The sequence below is a fragment of the Haliotis cracherodii genome, unplaced genomic scaffold (genome assembly GCF_022045235.1).
Source record: "Haliotis cracherodii isolate W230 unplaced genomic scaffold, xgHalCrac1.p SCAF_21, whole genome shotgun sequence".
In the NCBI taxonomy this organism is placed as follows: domain Eukaryota; kingdom Metazoa; phylum Mollusca; class Gastropoda; order Lepetellida; family Haliotidae; genus Haliotis; species Haliotis cracherodii.
In genome coordinates this window covers 7759416-7766893 of record NW_027266277.1, presented here as the reverse complement: position 1 = coordinate 7766893, position 7478 = coordinate 7759416, and positions in this window count along the sequence as shown.

Here is a 7478-nt window from a genome sequence, read left to right as displayed (position 1 = left end):
AGGTGTCTGATGACATTGAGGCCCAGTGATGATATTAAGGCAGATATATGAGGCCAGGGATGATGTTGAGGTAGATATGTGAGGCCAGTAGTGATATCAAGGTAGCTGTGTGAAACCAGTGATAATATTGATGCAGCTGTGTCAGACCAGTGATGACATTGATGCAGCTGTATGACGCAAGAGATGACATGGAGGCCGATATGTGAGGCCAGTGATGATGTTGAGGCAGATATGTAAGGCCAGTGATGATATTGAGGCAGCTGTGTGAAGCCAGTGATGATAATTGAGGGAGGTATGTTAAGCCAGCGATGTCATTGAGGCAGCTGTGTGAGGCCAGTGATGATATTGAGGCAGCTGCGTGAGGCCAATGATGATACTGAGGCCGATATGTGAGGCCAGTGATGATATTGAGGCAGCTATATGAGGCCAGTGATGATATTGAGGCAGATATGTGAGGTTTATTTATGACATTGGGGCCCAGTGATGACATTGAGGTAGATATGTGAGGCCAATGATGATATTTAGGCAGCTATGTGAGGCCAGTGATGATATTAAGGCCGATATGTGAGGCTGGTGATGATATTGAGGCAGCTGCGTGAGGCTAGTGATGATATTGAGGTAGATATATGAGGCTTGTGATGACAAAGAGGCAGATATTTGCGGTTTCTGACGACATTGAAGCCCAGTGACGATATTTAGGCAAATATGTGAGGCCAGTGATGATATTGAGGCAGCCGTGTGAAGCCAGTGGTGATATTAAGGCATCTGTCTGAGTCCAGTGATGACATTGAGGCAGCTGTATGAGGCCAGTGATGACAAAGAGGCAGATATTTGCGGTTTCTGACGACATTGAAGCCCAGTGATGATATTTAGGCAGATATGTGAGGCCAGTGGTTATGTTGAGGTACATATGTGAGGCCAGTGATGATATTGAGGCAGCTGTTTGAGGCTATTGATGATGTGGAGGCAGATATGTTAGGCCAGTGATGGCATTGAGTCAGCTTTGTGCGGCCAGTGATGATATTGAGGCGGCTGTGTGAGGCCAGTGATGATGTTGAGGCAGATATGTGAGGCTAGTGATGACATTGAGGCAGATATGTGAGGATTTTGATGACATTGAGGCCCAGTTATGATATTAAGGCAGATATGTGAGGCTGGCGATTATATTAAGCCATCTGTGTGAGGTCTGTGATTATATTAAGGCATCTGGGTGATGCCATTGATGACATTAAGGGAGCTGTGTGAAACCAGTGATGATATTGAGGCAGGTGTGTGAGACCAGTCATGATATTTAGGCAGCTGTGTGAGGCCAGTGATGATATTGAGGCAGCTGTGTGAGGACAGTGATGACATTGGGGCCGATAAGTGAGGTCAGTGATGATATTGAGGCAGATATGTGAGGCGAGTGATGGCATTGAGTCAGCTTTGTGTGGCCAGTGATGATATTAAGGTGGCTGTGTGAGGGCAGTGATGATTTTGAGGCAGATAATTATGTGAGGCCAGTGATGACATTGAGGCAGCTGTGTGTGGCTAGTAATGATACTGAGGCAAATGTGTGAGGCTAGTGATGACATTGAGGCAGAAATGTAAGGTTTTTGATGACTTTGAGGCCCAGTGATGATATCTAGGCAGCTACCTCGGGCTAGTTATGATATTGAGGCAGATATGTGAGGCTAGTGATGACATTGAGGCAGATATGTGAGGTATGTGATGATATTAAGGCATCTGGGTGATGCCAGTGATGACATTAAGGGAGCTGTGTGAGACCAGTGATGACATTGAGGCAGATATGTGAGGCCAGTGATGACATTGAGGCAGATATGTGAGGCCAGTGATGATGTTGAGGCATATATATGAGGCCAGTGATGATATTGAGGCTGATATCTGAGGCTGGTGATGGCATTGAGGCAGCTGTTTGCGGCCAGTGATGATATTGAGCCATCTGTGTGAGGCCAATAATGATATTGAGGCCGATATGTCAGGCCAGTGATGACATTGAGGCAGCTGTGTGAGGCCAGTGATTATATTGAGGCAGATATATGAGGCCAGTGATGATGTTGAGGCAGATATGTAAGGCCAGTGGTGATATATTCAGGCAGCTGTGTGAAACCAGTGATGATATTGAGGCAGGTGTGTGAGACCAGTCATGATATTTAGGCAGCTGTGTGAGGCCTGTGATGATATTGAGGCAGCTGTGTGAGGACAGTGATGACATTTAGGCAGCTGTGTGAGGCCAGTGATGACATTTGGACAGATATGTGAGGTCAGTGATGATATTGAGGCAGATATGCGAGGCGAGTGATGATATTGAGGCAGCTGTGTGAGGCAAGTGATGATATTGAGGCAGATATGTCAGGCCAGTGATTATATTGAGGCAGCTGTGTGAGGCCTGTGATGGTATTGAGGCAGATATGTCAGGCGAGTGATGATATTGAGGCAGCTGTGTGAGGCCTGTGATGATATGGAGGCAGATATGTCCTTACCACGAAGTATGCGCTATGGCTCGACATGCGAACCAACTACGCGGCAGTGGGCGGAGAATAGAAAATGCTAGCGAGGGTGTTACTATGCAGATAACAAGGATCCAGGAAGCGGCTGGTAAATTAAACATATATTTGTACGTTATTATGGACGCTCAACTTAATATTCAGAATGGAAGATTTGTGCAAGCAATCTATTAATAATCTTTTACCTAAAGAACTGCACTGCGCTATCATCTGCGGGCAAACAGGTTGTGGAAAAACAGCTTTTATTCTAGATATTTTACAAAGTCATTATCGGGATGTTTTTGACCATAATATTATTTTGTGTCTGACTATAAACGTTAATAAAACATACCTATCGAGAGATTGGGTAATAAATGATTCCGAGGTGTACAAAGTTGATCCGGGCGATCGTTTACATGACTGTTTACGAGTATGTCACGAAAAATACAAAGGAGAATCAACCCTTTTCATAATAGATGACTGCAGTGCGAGTAAAGAACTTACAAAAAAGAAGGATATGCTTTCATATTTAGCATTCTCCGGTCGGCATACTCAGCATAGCGTTTGGGTACTTACTCAAAATTACAACTCTGTCCTGAAAGATCTCAGAGAGCAGACCAAATGGATAGCCCTGTTTCATTTCAAAGACCGTGATTCATGAGGAATGTCTACGTGAAAATGATGTTATTTATACCAAGGCGGAATGAGATAGAGGTCAGAAAACTGTTAGCAGAAACGAAGCATTGTAAACTTGTATTAAAAACTGATCAACCAGCTACTTATGCAATCGCTTAGCAAAAATAGAAACTGCCAATCAAAAATATAGCAACTGCCAAGCAAAAATAAAGCAACTGCTAAGCAAAAATATAGCCAAAATATAGCAAAAACAGCAAAAATATAGCAAAAATATAACAAAAATAGCAAAATACGATAAATTGAACGTTAGCGGTTATCATGTAATAATGTGGTTTGAAATCCTCATTCTTTCGCAACAGTTTATTATTTCAGACTGTATTGGATATGTCATATTTTATTAAGTTAAACTTAAATATCTCCTTAGGTATTACATCATGGAATGCGACGAAATTATCGAACAAATGCTCAAAGAACCTGATCAACATGTAGATCAACACACAGATAAACATAGAGAAAGACTCGAATCTTTGGTAGTCGGTTGAAAATGTTCCCAATATTTTTGGGAAAATTATACCACTGAAAAAATTGATAACATGACCGATGAAGAAATTAAAAAACTGTACGCACGTTACGAGTCTAGACTGGGAGCTACCATGACTAAAACAATAGGTTCGGCTATGTTACAACTATACACAGTCGTAGATAGTACATTTCTCCCTATCCTGGCAGAACATTGCATGTCTTTATGCAAATTTCTTGAGAAAGACCCATTCATAGAACACGCTATAAGCCCAGTAAGCTGTGAGTTTTATCATAGATACTGAATGTTCTTAGTTCCGATGACCACCGCTTTAATAACGGCTAGGTATGGTCAATTTAAACATACGTGCCCACTTACTAATAATGGAGACTCAAGTGACACCACAGATTGTGGAAACACAATCACAACAAGTGAACGAGGAAATAACCCCGATTGCGCAACAGATTGTGGAAACACAATCACCACAAGTGAATGAGGAAATACTAGCGATTGCACAACAACAAGCCAGAATGACTAAGAATCCTCGAAAAGTTGCAGCTGGTAGGAAGGGTGTGCTAGCGAGGAAGGCAAAACTAATACACATATTGAACATAGTCGTCCGATTAAAACTTGGGCTCCCTATACACTGGGGGTTGTTGCCATAGCGGCGGTATGGTTGTTTTATAAAACCGGCGAAGAGAAAACGTCACCCCCGATTACACAAGCCCTCATATAATGTTATAAAAGCAATGACTACTCCAGTTACAGACGGTAAAATGTTGGTAAACACAATGTATCATTCAGCAGTGGTCAGCGGCTTGGCCATCGGCTATGCTCGTATGGCTAAAATGATTACTAAAGCCACACCACCCAAGCTAGATTTTAATGGTTATGATATCGGTATGATGATTCTTCATATAGGATTGGCAATGGCTACAGAAGATATGCTAATCAAACAAGGGCTTATCCCAGAAGACATAATGAAGTAATTAAACATTTGAATATTCTATATTATTGAACATTTGAATATTTTATATTCATATAAAACATTTGAATATGGCAACAATTGCGATGATGGTCGGTGGAGGTATTGTTAATGCTTTAGCTTTTTCGGGGAGTAATTTTGTATTTTCTAAAGCATTAGAACAACTCGAAACAGCCCAGTCACAATGATCCAGGCGCAGAATGTTAAGATAAGATTTTATTAATGATGAACTGCGTAAAGAGGGGCATTCAATTCAAACGTTGAAGGATGTTGAATCTGCCATGCACGAATACTTCCTTGTTTATGGAAAGAAACTTAACCCAATACCGAGACCAACAATCTCTCAGTTTGATACACCGTCAGAGACTCAGAAAAAACGCGACATAGCCTTTATAGTTTTTGGATTGTCCACCGTGGCTATTTTTAGCTATGTTCTATTGTGTACCAACCATTAATAATAACCCTGACTACTCAGCTATAAGTAGCGCTGACTGGCTGTTCAGCTATATCGAGCTGACCGGCTGACAGTTGTCTATTATCAACTAATCTATAAATAGCGATGACAACTATGTCTCACCAGTGGAGATGTGATTTGCCTTTTAGACAAATGATATGATAGGTGTATAACCATGAATCTGTGTAGATATACACTCATGGGGAAGTCAATTCAATGTAATGGACGGTGTGTGGGTGTTTACTGTGGTACCAATTCATATTACATCAGGCAAGGATATAAAAATTACTTTTGTTCTGTATGTGGGATAGGGGTCAAAGGTAGTTACTGTTTATGTAAGAGTCACCGTGCTGATAGGGTCAGGAAGCAGATTATTTACACTAGGAAGAGAGGTTACATCAACGAGAGGATTAGGTTAGGGAGAATACGTATTTAGATATGAAAATATAACCATTTAGACATTTGATTCATTTTGTATATACCATTAAATCACAATGGTTTTTGTCAGAGATTTGAAGGCTTTGGCAAAACAACGTGGTCTGCATAGATATTCTCGAATGAGAAAAGCTGAATTGATCGATTTACTCGGTTTGGAATACAACTCAGACTGTTAGAGAACTCAAAGCTCAAGCAAACAAAAGATGGGCTGAGAGGTAATTCTTGAATGAGAAACGCTGAATTGATCGCTTTACTAGATGATAATAAATCAGTTGGCATTGGTAAATATCTAAGAGGTTGGAAGATGGATATAAATTCCACCATTGATGTAATGATGTTAAACCCATCGTATCAAGCAAAATTAATGAGGAGTTAGATGATTAAAATAGTATAAAATACCAGCTGACGGTTAAAATGTCACTTAGTAAAAGTAACACAGACGATTGCACTGAATATACTGAACCTTATTTCCGATGCAATCAAGAAGTTATAACCGAATCCGATACTATAAGCGCATCATTAGATACATCAATTCAGAGAACACAAGAAACTTTAGAACGTTGGACTAATAAAGGTTCAGGTTGGGATGTGGATAAAATACCCTCGTATTATAAGAAGGAAAAAGCAATAATTAATGTAAAAAATAAAGGCGATGACTGTTTCAGAATGATGATAAGATCTGCATTGTTCCCCATAGACAAACATCCGCAGAGACCTTCTAGCTACCACCAAATTGATGGACTAAACCTTGATGGTATAGACGAACCTACACCAATCTCACAAATTGAAAAGGCGGAAAAGCAAAATAATTTAGCTATAAATGTTTTCGGACATTCTTCTAAGGGAATTGTTGTACACAGGATAAGCTCCGCTCGAGAACATATTCCCAGAATCAATTGATTTCTGATCGAAAAAGATGGTAAATATCATTATACGTGGATAAAGAGTTTAAGCAGGCTATTATGCAATCAAACAAAACATGCAGGAAAGAAATATTTCTGTGAAAGATGCCTGCATGGGTACAGTAGACAAGATCTATTAGAAGCGCATAAAGAAGACTGCAGAGGTGTTGGACAGACTGCTATCAGTATTGATATGGCTAAAGAGGGAAAAAATATACTAAAATTTGAACATTATTGTAATCAAATGCCAGTACCGTATATAATTCACACTGACTTTGAACCGCTTATCAAACCGATAGGAAATATCGAACGCAATACTAAATGTAGTTTTACATACAAAACATATTCCTTGTGGTTTTGGTTTGGTTTGTTGTTTAACGCCGCACTCAGCAACATTCCATCTATATGACGGCGGTCTGTAAATAATTGAGTCTGGACCAGACAATCCAGTGATTGATATTATGAGCATCGATCCGGGTAATTGGGATCGATGACATGTATCAACTATTCCTTGTGGGTTTGGATATATAGCTGTAAGGTATGATGGGAAAACAAACCCACCCGTGATTTACAGAGGTCCCGATGCAGCAGGAAAGTTCCTAGAATATCTACAAAATGAAGAGAGAATAATCAGAGAAAATTTATCGCGTAAGAAACCCATGTGTATGACGAAGGATGATTGGAGGGCCTATAAGAAGTCAACGAGTCAACTAGTTTCCGCCAGAGATCATTGCAACATCACAGGTAATTGTCGGGGAGACGAGAACGAGTGTAACTTGAAACTAAAAATGAATTCTCAAATAATACCCATCCCCATTGTGTTTCATAACCTTAGAGGATATGATTCACACCTCATTATGCAAGTTATCTCAAAGACTGACGGCGGCTTAACGTGCATTCCTAATAATATGGAAAAACACATATAATTCTCGTTGACTAAAACTATACATTATACAGACAAGGATGGGAAAGCTAGAATAAAGCAAAGTAATAGGCTTACATTCATAGACTCCGTACAGTTTCTGTTATCTTCCCTGGACAATTTAGCTAATGCAAA